This window comes from Colossoma macropomum, unplaced genomic scaffold (genome assembly GCF_904425465.1).
Source record: "Colossoma macropomum unplaced genomic scaffold, Colossoma_macropomum, whole genome shotgun sequence".
Classification (NCBI taxonomy): domain Eukaryota; kingdom Metazoa; phylum Chordata; class Actinopteri; order Characiformes; family Serrasalmidae; genus Colossoma; species Colossoma macropomum.
In genome coordinates this window covers 39,156,786-39,170,522 of record NW_023494787.1, presented here as the reverse complement: position 1 = coordinate 39,170,522, position 13,737 = coordinate 39,156,786, and the positions used below count along the sequence as shown (strand labels likewise).

Here is a 13,737-nt window from a genome sequence, read left to right as displayed (position 1 = left end):
CAGAAATATTATTGTTTTCATTGTTATGGGGTTTTCTGAGCATCCTCATCTCATAAGCTAAACTGCCAATAACCGAACATGCTGTGCTAGGAGCCAGTGAATTCAACAGAACTGTACAAGTATATTAGACATTGTCTGAGCTTATTGTGTGTGAATAGACTTATATATATATATATATAGATTTTTTTCATAATTTGCTTATTCAGCAGTACTGATTTGTGTGTCACTCAAGTTCAACTGAACAGTAATTAATAAGCCTGGTCTGAAACAGTATGGTGGTTTTATTAACATGCTGTGTTCTGTGAATTAATAAAAGTAAACAGGCATTCAAAAGAATGAGAGACAGTCAAAAAAGCAAGCAAAACACACCTGTAAGGTGCAGATCACACAGTGACAGCCTGGAGTTAATTGAGGGACACCTTGGAGATGACATCCAGTTTGAGAGAGAAAGAGAAAAGATATCAGCAGGAAGGCTGTGAGGACAAGAGAGTGAACAACTGGAAGATGAGTGCCTGACTGATATGAGATATGAGGCTACAAGAGAAAAACTACCTATCACAGAGGAGAGATCACCTGCTCTTGAAGTAAATGGCTCCCTGCCTGAGTCAGTCCGTAGGTCCACTAGAGAGAGAGAGCCCAAGCAAATACTCACATATCACTCATTAAGCCAGCCCTCTTTTCTGTCACATGCAGAAGTATATTTAGCATCTGCTTATAACTCACCTTACATAGCCATGTGGGGGTCTTATTATTCTAATCATTCTAATCTAATCATCAGACACACACTCTTGCATCAGGATATCTCACACTTATCCACCCTATCCTCTTTGTGTTTACGAGGTTGTAAATATGTAAAGGTAATGGCGATTCACAGGAAGGAAGGAATACAGATTTTTTGTTGGGGAGTGTGTGACACACCTATGTAAATGCACAGTGGATTATATAATTGTAAAAGAGAAAAAAAAGGACAATGACTTAAATGTCTTTTCTAGGTAATGTGTTTTTTTTTTGTTTTTTTTTTATTGCAAGTTTGTTATCTACATTCAAAACCTTTCCTGTTAAAAGTTGGTTGCTGGGTTGGACACTAGGGGGAGCCCTAGAAACTCTATAGGGACCGGGCTAACCCTCGTGAGTCACGGAGGAAACAGCCTGTAAAGCCTAAAGCTGCGTGTTTACAACTCTCCCTTTGTTCTCCTTATTTCAAGGTCAGTAACATTGAGTTCCTGTTGTATATGTGCATCACACTGTAAAGTTGTGTAGATCATTTACTTTTGTGAATCCTGCCGTTGAAACAATGTTGAAATCACGTATCTGACTGCCGTTTAAACTACGCTTTATTAAGGTTCAAAATGAAAGTTGAAAAGACGTCCAAACTTAGCCGATGAAAAAACGGCCAAAATAGTCACATTAAAGACGTCATTTTAAGGCCGTTGATTTAACGTTGAAATCACGTACATAACTGCTGTTTAATTTAAGTTTTCTTATGGTTGAAAATGAAAGTTGAAAAGACGTTCAAGCTTAGCTGTTGAAAAGACGACCAAGAAGTCACCGTAAAAATGTCATTTTAAGGTGTTCTAAGGCCTTGGAAAAAATTATAAATTATAAATTAAAAGGCATTGAAAAGTCATCCAAAATTAATTTCCACTACTACACTCTCAAAAAAAGATAACACTTTAGCATGAATCCTATATAGAACCATTCATGCTTAATACACTGTACAACAGAACAACCTTTTTTGGTGCAATATAGAATGAATTTTTCTATATAGAACCATATACAACGCATTATCTGTCAATGTGAAGAACCTTTTCCCCATGCAAAAAAACTTCCTGTAGTTAACTAAAAATTTTGATTCCAAAGTAAACATAAAACAAACTTTGTTAAATGGAAACTTTATTGAAAACGTGTAGTTATTATTAATTTCATTTGTGGAACATGAAACTGGACCATGAACTTCGTTAGGACTAAGACAAAGATCCTATGCATCAATTCAGAAAGAATTTTCAAACCTTTGAACCATAAGCTGTGTCAGTATTGTACATGATTTTCAATGTTTTAATGTAAAGGAAATCAAGGTGATTATTTAACAAGACAAAATCTTGCATTTTAGTTTCTGAGAAGTCAAACAAGAAAAGAAAAAAAAAAAGTTAAAAGCTCTGCAGGGGGCATGCTTGAGGTGATCGGCCACAGCAGAATCCATCTCATGAGCTGTGGCTTTGTTGTTCCACTTCAGAACTGCAGCTAACATAAAACACAAACAAGACTGTTACAATTAATGTACACACAAAGCATTAAAATCTCTTGACAAAAACAGAGAGATCTGTGGAAGGTGAAAGCCATTCTAACGTCATACTTATTACTTATTTAGTCTTACTTATCAATTAATAGTCACAATGCCACAAGGCCTTTGACAGCTTTTAATTCACATATATGTAAACCTTTCAAATCTGAAATATGTTTCCATATAATGTACATAATATTTTCCTGTCTGCAATGTAGCCAATAAGGAGGCAACTGATAATTACAAATCTATTTTTTAGTTATTTTTAAATGTTTATTTCAGTGGGCTTCTAAACAACTGCGAAGTAGTGATGTTGTGATATGTTCTTTTAAATGCAAAGGGCTTGAGTCTCTAATTTTATATACTGTCTCTAATTTTATATATTCTCCTAAGACCCATGAGATTTCTAAACTCTGTACTAGACTGCTCGGAAATGAAAAGCCTCTCTCTTATTTTGGTCAGTGTTTATTTGTTAAAAGAACAAAGCACAGTCCAAAGAACGAACTGGGTAGTAAATAGTACAGAATGCAGCTATAAAGCTCAGTATTATTATTTGACTTTTTTATTTGCCTTACAAATTCCAATATCAAATTTGACTGAAATGACTACAATTAATGATTCTGCTTCTTTAGTTTAGTATTGGTGTTATGTGTACATTGCTCAAACACTAGAAGACAATATTAACCCAGATGTTTTTCCATAAATACATCCCTAAAACTTCTCTCAACCTTCTCAAACCTCATCTAGGTCTCCAGTAAAGTCAGCAGACTTGTCAGTGTAGTGTAGGACACAGAAAGACTTACTTTGAACTATAAAAATGAACAAAACCTCACCACTACAGCCATTTTAGGCAACACAAAGGCTGCACAGGACTGATGTTGGATCAGTAATTATGACTGTCATTTCCATAAAAAACTATTCTAGCTCAGCAATCTTACTCCTGAGACAAAGAGGTTACCCACGGCACTTACTCTGTGATGACGTTTTGTTCACTTTTATAGCCCACAGTATGTCATATTGTGTTGCACACCACACTGAGAAGTCTGCGCCACCTTAATGAAGATATGAAATGATTTAGGTGAATATTGACTTCTAGTGTTTGTTAGAAATGTTAGCTTCACAGCTCCATTGCTAAACTAAAGATACAAACTTTGGACACCAATTATGTCTTGGCCAAAAGACTACATTGGGGGTAAGCAGAAAACTGTTTAAATTTTATATTTTGCTAAACCATTCCTTTAAATAGGTTCTTAGTCATAAAATGAGTGTGGCAACTGATAACCAGGAAACCGGTACATAAATTGTTAACACATTACGTTCTATTCTGTTTGCGATAATACTTACTTTTTTAACTTGTGTGCATTATTTGACCACTGCCAGTATGTTGTTGTGGCACACAGACAAATCCAGTCAGCTTCTGAAACAAATATTTGTTTGCAAAAGATGACAGTCAGCAACAGTTAATTCAGTAACTTATCGCTGATAGGACATTTCATTGTCTAATAAAACCTCACTAATGATTTCAACGTGTGTAGCCAAAGCTAATGAACGAAGCATCAGAATGACTGCCACATTTCCACTCTCCACCAACATCTAGAAACACAGCTGTAGCTTCTGCAGCTGTTTAAAAAATATGCTAGCTAGCTAGCATTAGCTACTCAAATTACCTAGCTGCATAAGCTAACTACTTTCAAATAGTGTAAAATAATAATTAATTGTGGTAGTTCATTTCAAAGTAAAAATATGCTCCTGGCAGTTTTAAAATGCGCCTCGAGCTATTCATGTATGTGACTACAAGCTTAGATAAATATAGCTAATGTAGCTCAATATAGCTAACGGCTAACTTTTACAAATGAGCCCGCGCAAAAATCCAAGATGAAAGCCGACGCAGACGCTATATGGAGCGCTGCATTCACAATATACAGCTGCTATTCACGTTAGCGTTTTACTAGAATGATTATGTGGTGTTTCTAAGAAGTTATTAGCAAATACTTATACAGGGCAACAACAGAAACAGCTAATGTCAGAAAACGTGTGTTGTCGTGATGAATCAATAGCGTTAGCTAGCGAGCTTAGCTTTTATCAGGACCTTCACCATCAATCACACTGAATTAAGGGAAATAAAATGACCGCTACCTTCGTTAATAAGGTTTTAATTCGCTATATTCAGCCAATACAGACAAATCTTTAAATCTGCGTTAATGACGTGCCCAACCGACCGCTATGTTTCCCGTAGTTAGCACGACTGTTCAGCACTAGCTGACCTTAGCAGGACGGCTTCAGCAGCTGTATCAAATACTAACTAGCTAGCTAGCTGGCTAACATGTACCCTCTATTCAAAAACAAACAATAATACTAGCTAATGTTTAAAAAAATCTTTGTAAGCTTAGTGACTCGCATATGGCAAAAGGTCCACCTAAAACGGCCAGCTAACGTTTACTCACGTGGACCAATGTGGACAGTAGCGCTGTGTGCTGTCGGCGGCTCGCTGAGGACTTTCTCAGACGAGGACCTTCCATAGGGGCAGTGATCGGTGTCCGTTCAGATGGATATCGCGGCTTCTTTAACCCGCTTGATACATCCAACAAACCCACAGCGCTTAAATGACAGGACTGCCTTGCTGACAGTGGAAATGCAGTTGCAAACAGGATTGCAAATATTCATTTTGGCAGAGCTGAAGGGCCATGATGACGAAATACAATAAAATGGGCGTTTTTTATGTCAGAGTCAGACCGTATTAAGATAATCAAAATGAATGGTCAAAAACGCTGCTTTTCTATATTAAAAGTTTCCAGCTATTATACAATACAATAAATAAAAACGCAAATAGGTTTGCATTCAAATTCGAATTGTGTCTTAAATAATGCACACTGCTATGAGATATGCAATTACAAACACCATTTAGCACTTGCATTAAAATTTGAAAAAAGTCCAGGAAATATAGAAAAGCTGATGGCACCATGTTAAATAATGACAACCACACTCCATGTGACGTCATATGGCATGTTCTTTACACCATAAAGACAAGTGAAATATTATCAAGCTTCAGCAATCAACATCTAACATAACAGTAAGCCAATCTATATTTAACATTTGGTATCTTTGAGAAAAGAAACATAACATAATATCTCTGGACTGGAATACAGCTTTCTTTTTGTTGTTTCTTCTTCTTCTTACTATTACTATTATTATTACTATTATTATTAGTAGTAGTAGTAGTAGTAGTAGTAGTAGTTGTTGTTGTTGTACTAGTAGCAGTGGGCTAGAAGCAGTGGTACTGGTATTGTTATTATGATCGTTATCATTATTTTTGGGTTATAGTGAAACGTCTATTGACGTTATTAACAGGTCACCAATGGACTGACTTTTTGAAACGGATTTTGGACGTCTATTGACGTTATTAACAGGTCACCAATGGACTGACTTTTTGAAACGGATTTTGGACGTCTACTGACGTTATTAACAGGTCACCAATGGACTGACTTTTTGAAACGGATTTTGGACATCTATTGACGTTATTAACGGGTCACCAATGGACTGACTTTTTGAAACGGATTTTGGACGTCTATTGACGTTATTAACGGGTCACCAATGGACTGACTTTTTGAAACGGATTTTGGACGTCTATTGACGTTAATAACAGGTCACCAATGGACTGACTTTTTGAAACGGATTTTGGACGTCTATGGACGTTATTAACAGGTCACCAATGGACTGACTTTTTGAAACGGATTTTGGACGTCTATTGACGTTCATAACATGTCCCCGACTGACCGACTATTTTTAAACACATTTTGGACGTCCACAGACGTTCTTTGTTTACTGGGTCCATAATGTTTCTGTAAAAGCGAAATAGCAAAGGTGTCGTTTTCTTTTGAGGCTAACTAATGAAACAGTCACTGGTTAGTGTGAAATAAGTGACTGCTAAGAATATCTCATGACTAAAGCTGACTTGCCCAGAATTATACTGCTGATTATCTTGTATAACTGTGTTCACTTTGTTCAGAAATATTATTGTTTTCATTGTTATGGGGTTTTCTGAGCATCCTCATCTCATAAGCTAAACTGCCAATAACCGAACATGCTGTGCTAGGAGCCAGTGAATTCAACAGAACTGTACAAGTATATTAGACATTGTCTGAGCTTATTGTGTGTGAATAGACTTATATATATATATATATATATATAGATTTTTTTCATAATTTGCTTATTCAGCAGTACTGATTTGTGTGTCACTCAAGTTCAACTGAACAGTAATTAATAAGCCTGGTCTGAAACAGTATGGTGGTTTTATTAACATGCTGTGTTCTGTGAATTAATAAAAGTAAACAGGCATTCAAAAGAATGAGAGACAGTCAAAAAAGCAAGCAAAACACACCTGTAAGGTGCAGATCACACAGTGACAGCCTGGAGTTAATTGAGGGACACCTTGGAGATGACATCCAGTTTGAGAGAGAAAGAGAAAAGATATCAGCAGGAAGGCTGTGAGGACAAGAGAGTGAACAACTGGAAGATGAGTGCCTGACTGATATGAGATATGAGGCTACAAGAGAAAAACTACCTATCACAGAGGAGAGATCACCTGCTCTTGAAGTAAATGGCTCCCTGCCTGAGTCAGTCCGTAGGTCCACTAGAGAGAGAGAGCCCAAGCAAATACTCACATATCACTCATTAAGCCAGCCCTCTTTTCTGTCACATGCAGAAGTATATTTAGCATCTGCTTATGGCTCACCTTACATAGCCATGTGGGGGTCTTATTATTCTAATCATTTGCACTGCACAGACACACACTCTTGCATCAGGATATCTCACACTTATCCACCCTATCCTCTTTGTGTTTACGAGGTTGTAAATATGTAAAAGGTAATGGCGATTCACAGGAAGGAAGGAATACATATTTTTTGTTGGGGAGTGTGTGACACACCTATGTAAATGCACTGTGGATTATATAATTGTAAAAGAGAAAAAAAAGGACAATGACTTAAATGTCTTTTCTAGGTAATGTGTGTTTTTTTTTTATTTTATTGCAAGTTTGTTATCCACATTCAAAACCTTTCCTGTTAAAAGTTGGTTGCTGGGTTGGACACTAGGGGGAGCCCTAGAAACTCTATAGGGACCGGGCTAACCCTCGTGAGTCACGGAGGAAACAGCCTGTAAAGCCTAAAGCTGTGTGTTTACAACTCTCCCTTTGTTCTCCTTATTTCAAGGTCAGTAACATTGAGTTCCTGTTGTATATGTGCATCACACTGTAAAGTTGTGTAGATCATTTACTTTGGTGAATCCTGTCGAATATATGTCAAAAATAATAATTTACATTAGTCGGGAATGGAAGAGCTAACAGCTTGTGCCAGTGCTAGAGTTTTCTATGGAGGCATCCATTCGGTTTTGCTTTGCCTGTGGAGACTTGAGCAAAATCACAAAAAAATATTACATAATGTTTCTGTAAAAGCGAAATAGCAAAGGTGTCGTTTTCTTTTGAGGCTAACTAATGAAACAGTCACTGGTTAGTGTGAAATAAGTGACTGCTAAGAATATCTCATGACTAAAGGTGACTTGCCCAGAATTATACTGCTGATTATCTTGTATAACTGTGTTCACTTTGTTCAGAAATATTATTGTTTTCATTGTTATGGGGTTTTCTGAGCATCCTCATCTCATAAGCTAAACTGCCAATAACCGAACATGCTGTGCTAGGAGCCAGTGAATTCAACAGAACTGTACAAGTATATTAGACATTGTCTGATATATATATATATATATATATATATATATATATATATATATATATATATATATATATGTGTGTGTGTGTGTGTGTTTTGTTTGTTTTTTAATAACTTGCCAGGGTGCGGTACACTGTGCCTGATTGCTCATTGATTTTCTACCAGGAAAGGGCCGGAGCAAGAGTTTGGGAACTCTGCATGGTCAGTACTTAGTAAGACACCCTTTGGCTAGCCAGCTAAGGAACTTTTAGTTCTTGTTTCTGGGATTTTCGCCCCTTCTTCCTTGCAAAAGTCTTTCAGCTCTGTGAGATTCTTGGGCCATCTTACATGCACTGCTTTTTCAGGTCTATCTACAGATTTTCTGTAATGTTTAGGTTGGCGGACTGTAAGGACCATGACAAAACCTTCAATTTGTGCCTCTTGAGTTAGTCCATTATGAATTGAGGTGTGTTTAGGATCATTATCCTGTTGTAGTAGACATTCTCTTTTCATTTTCAGCCTTTTTACAGGCAGAGTGATGTTTGCTTGCAGACTTTGCTGGTATTTAATTGAATCTATTCTTCCCTCTGTCAGTGAAATATTCTCAATGCCAGTGGCTGCAACACAAGCCCAGAGCATGGTACAGCCACCGCTATGCTTAACAGTTGTAGAGGCTTTCTTTTCATGAAATTCTGCACCCTTTTTTCTTGAAACACACCTTTGCTAATTGCAGCCAGAAAGTTCTATTTTAACTTCATCCACAGTCCAGTTTGTATCCCAAATGCATCAGGCTTGTTTAGATGTGCCTTTGCAAACTACTGACACTGAATTTTGTGGTAAGGATGCAGGAAAGTTTTTGTTACGATGACTCTTCCATTAAGGTTACATCTGTGCAGGTGTCACAGCCCAGTAGAACAGTGCACCACCACTCCAGAGTCTACTAAATCTTCCTGAAGGTCTGTTGCAGGTTAAATGGGGGTTTTGATTTGCTTTCTAGCAATCCTATGAGCGGTTCTCTCTGAAAGTTTTCATGGTCTTCCAGACCTCAACTTGTCCTCCACCGTTCCTGTTAACTACCAGTTGTTAATTACATTATGAATGGAGGAAACGGCTCCTTGCAAACACTTTGCTTTTGTTTAGCCTTCTGCTTTGTGGGTATCAATTATTTTAATTTCCGAGTGTTAGGCAGCTGCTTAGAGGAGCCCATGGCTACTAATCACTGTGGCAAGGTTTGAGGAGTCACAGTATTTATAAAACTTTGAAATTTGCATCATCTGGCCTTTCCTAATGATGACTATGAACAAGCACCAGCCCTAACAAGCTAATTAAGGTCTGAGAGCTTGGTTAAAGGTACCAGAGAGCTCAAATCTATTGGAGTACTCAAACTTTTTCATAGTGCTTTTTTTCATTAAGTTATAATCATTAATACACGTGTATTTGATGTAGGGGTGTAATGATGAAGACCAGTTACATTTTTTGTTTTTAACATCTTTGAAGTGCCCTGTTACAAATAATTAGCCTGTGTTCAGACAGTGGAAAGTATTCTGCACAAAATGCCATTATATCCTCCGCTCGTTCCACGGGGGATCATGGATTTTTGCATTTTTTATCAAATTGAAAAATGTTCAAATTCAGTGGAAAAGTTTTGCTCATCATGTGTAATTTTTCATGTGGTAATCAATCAAAGAAGAGGACAGGCAAAACTAAATCAGCGAGTAAATGTAGGGCTGTGCAGTACGACAGTTTTGCTCACGTTTGTCATTTAAAAAATGCTCAGTTTAAAGATGAATGTTTATTCCCTGGCAGGTGTATCAGCCTGTACAATGTTATCACAGAAGTTGAAAATAAAAGATCAGTGCCCCTCATCACTGTAGCTTAGTGAGTAGTTGACTCACTTTATTAATCCCAGAGGGAAAGTTGTGTATTACAGCTACACAAAATACAGTAAAGAGCAAAACAACGGCTATGTATTACCATACATTATTATACAGATGCATGTATAATTTCTCATGAAACTGAGAAATTGTATTGTTTTTTGAAAAATATATGCCCATTTTGAATTTGATGCCAACAACAGATTCCAAAAAAGCTGGGACGGGCAACAAAAGGCTGGTGAAGTTGTGTAATGCTAAAAAAACTCCTGGTGGTTGATTGGCAACAGGTCAATAACATGACTGGGTATAAAATGAGCATCCCAGAGAAGCTGTGTCTTTCAGAAGTAAAGATGAGGAAGGGTTCACCACTCTGTGAAAGTGGTGTGGGTGACAAGCACATCTGTGAAAGCACCGTTAATGCTGAATGATATATACATGTTTTGGCATCTTTTTCAGAGAAGGCCTTGCTTATTTTGGCCAGACAATGCCAAATCACATTCTGCATGTATTACAACAGCATGGCTCTGTATTAAAAGAGTCTGGATGCGAAACTGGCCTGTCTGCGGTCCAGACCTGTCACCACTGAAAACATTTGGCGCATTATTAAATGAAAAATATGACAAATGAGCCACCGAACTGTTGAGCAGCTGAAATCCAGTATCAAGCAAGAATGGGAAAACATATTATTACACAATCCGACTATGCAATGTAAACAATAGTACAGTTAACATGTATTAATAGATTAATAGATAGATTTTTAGCTATTATTAATAGATAGAGAGATGTAGTAGTGTCCAGCTGGTGCTCAGTGAGCCTGCCCTGTTAGTGGCTCAGTATACAGCAATGTCCCAGCACAGTGAAAAGGTGCTGTACAGTGTGATCGCTTTTGGTACAAATAATCTCCTGTACCGTTTCTTACTACAGCGCTGTCCGCTGTCTGACCAGTAGGTCATAGAGGGGGTCTGATGTGTTGTCCAGAATAGCAGTAAGTTTATTAAGTGACCTCCTTTTTTTGTGTGTGTGTAAAGCTGCTTTGTGACAACACCTGTTATAAAAAGCGCTATATAAATAAACTTTGCCTGCTTTGCTTGCTTTCCACCACAAGCTCAAAACCATCCAGTGAGCAGCCCAAAACTGAGCCAGCTTTCTCGACCAGTTTGTTGAGTTTTTTTTGCATCTTCCCCTCTGATGCTGCCTCCCCAACAGACTGCTGCAAAGAAGACAGTACCTGCAACAACAGACTGGTCATTGGTAATTAATGCTCTGTCTGTATAGGATGCGATAAAGCCTGTTCATGCGTTAAAGGCCTTTCCTTGCTTTTTCCGATTGCATTTATCGTATCTCCCTCCTCAGTTATCTAATATTGGACTTTTAAATTGGAGTAAACTTGGTATTTCACAGATCTCTTGTTTATTCTCAGAGGGTGTTATGACAAGTACAGGTTACCAAAGACTGACTTTTCAGGTATCTTAAAATCAGACACTTTGTTAAAGCCGGACACTGGAATGAATCAAAACATTTTGGGAAGGGGTGCATTCAGCTATACAAGAAATTCTTAATATACAGTTTACATTATGCCCTAAATTATATTTGCTCTATGGCCAGTTAGAAGCTAAATTCCACTATAATGCCAGTCAGATATTTATTCTGCTGGTTTACATTGCAAAAAACTGTGTTTTACGTCTCTTGTCTTCTCCTTAGGTCCCATCTCTCAATGTATGGTTTTCTCAAATAACATCTTTACTTATTTTGAGAAGTTAACTTTTGATTTGCACCAAAAGACAGAATTTCTTTGGCAAATATGGTCTTTTCCTTGGAATTATATTGGTAATTTATCTTAATTTTATTGCACTTATCCATGTGTTTCTTTTCTCTCTGGTGTTATGGATGTCTCCAAATTTCTACTGTGCATTTTTTATGTCCTTTACATTTGATGGCTGTATAATCATCCCTAGATTTACCGCTCACATGGTCCCTTCACGTTTCTGTACTGGAAAGCAATTGTATCTGTGAACTGTTACCTGACAAGTGTCTTAATAAAAATATAATAAAAGGAAACTGTATATTTTTTTCAGTCATCCCAAACAGAACTAACTGTCTGTATGTTTTGTTGCCCCTCCTGTGCCGTCTGATGTTGTTGCTTCAGTGCCCCTGTACGGCTGCCTTTTGGATCAGTTTGACCATAATGGTGCATCCTGCTGTCCAGGTCCATAATGGTGCATCCTGCTGGGCAAAATGCTTCACCTGCTGTCCAATTCACCCCCCTGATGAACCTACTGCCTGCACACACTCAAACTAGAACTATTTAATCACCTGCCTCACAATATGCTGAGCTCTAATCATACTAACATATCATCATGATAGGCATCTAACAGCAGTCATTGATGTTTATGGATTTTACTCTCATTGTCACTGTGATATGCTCCTAACAGTAATCACTGGCTTTGAATGATATATTGAGCTGAATGCAGTCTACCAGACGAGGATAGGTTCCCCTTCTGAGTGTGGACTTATTCAAAGATATATAGGAACAGTTCCCCTTTGAAAGGGTTCAGTTGAAAAATGGGGTGCATGTGACCAGTAATTGATTCTTGCAAAATGGAACGAGCACATGGGTGCCACCCATACACATATATACACACACACAGACAATACAAAACTTGAAAGTGCAGAAGCAGCTTGCAGAAGTTTGATAGCGGAAATCAAGTCTATGTGACTATGCATTATACACATATTTATGGGTTAAAAGTTAGGAGAGAAAAATTTAGGATTATACATGTAAGGTATATACTATGTGAAACCAAAATATGTTTCTCTGCTCTCTGAAGGCATTGCGTTAATAGTCCAGCCAGAGTCCTTAAGAGAACGAAAAAGAAAGTTGTCAGTGCAGTTTTATAAACACTACAATGGTTACCAGTTAAATTCCACATTGAGTACAACATTCTGCTACTGACATATAAAGCTCTATACAGCCTCGCCCCTCAGTACCTGAGTGAACTTATCTCTTATTATGAACTGTCACACCTACTTAGATCACAAGGTGCTGGATCACTGTTAGTCCCTAGAATAAATAAAGTTGTATCAGAAGGTGAAGGCTTTTCAAACAAAGCCCCCCAGCTTTGGAATATCCTTCCAGTCAGCGTTCAGGACTCAGCGTTCAGGACTCAGCGTTCAGGACACAGTTTTTAAGTCCAGGCTAAAACCCACTTGTTTAGTCAAGCCTTCGGTAATTAGTTTTTCCCGCTAGCTAAAAGGTGCAGATTCATTGTCGTAGAGTATTATGGAAAACTGAGAATGTCAGTGTTGTAGTCTCGCTGCTCTCATGAGCTTACTCAGGTTTGTTGACAGTGGAGCAGAGGGGTGCTTTCATCACAGAGAGCCCCTATTTCTTTGCTGCCTTCTGGCTGTCTGTTTTTTAGTTATGCTGAATAGCTATGTCTGCCAGAGTCACTGCTTGCATTCTGTTAAAACTGTATATTGTTTTCAGTCATCCCAAACTAGAACTATTTAACTCACCAACCATTCAAAACTCTGAACTGTCTAGTGAAGTAAATGGTTTTAATAACAGCTAAGGAGACAGATGTCAAGTGCAAGGACTGAACAAGTTTACTGGAAATGATAGTAACAAGCAATACAATAATCTAAGCAATCTGATAAGAACAAAGAACAATGTGAACCAAATAAGCTGGTTTTTATCCCCATTTAGTAACACACTATCACCCCTTAACTGATGCATGAATGAATAAGTGATAATTGAATATTAATAGCCATTTTTGTGTCACCTGTTGCAAAGTGGATCTTCATATCTAGTAAATTGCTGCGTCTTGCATATGTTAATTATAAAGAGTAATGAAATTTTGTACTTCTTCCTTTCAGTAAC

General features: G+C 37.7%; 2 long non-coding RNA genes across 4 annotated transcripts in view; one reads left to right on the top strand and one right to left on the bottom strand.

Annotated features, from left to right (window-relative positions):
- The first annotated feature begins 1,139 nt into the window (after positions 1–1,139).
- Positions 1,140–13,737, top strand: part of LOC118806038 — a 36,126-nt gene continuing 23,528 nt past the window's right edge. The window contains exon 1 of the long non-coding RNA XR_005007079.1: positions 1,140–1,205. This is a non-coding gene — a long non-coding RNA (uncharacterized LOC118806038). The remainder of the gene's footprint in view (positions 1,206–13,737) is intronic.
- LOC118806036 lies at positions 1,877–6,958 on the bottom strand. Of its 3 annotated transcripts, none has more exons than XR_005007076.1 (5): positions 6,864–6,958; positions 6,660–6,763; positions 4,726–4,955; positions 3,626–3,698; positions 1,877–2,241 (listed from the first exon to the last, which is right to left on the bottom strand). It is a non-coding gene; the product is annotated as an uncharacterized LOC118806036 (long non-coding RNA). The 3 variants fall into 3 exon arrangements; XR_005007075.1 differs by having other exon boundaries at positions 4,726–4,901; XR_005007077.1 differs by having other exon boundaries at positions 4,726–4,897.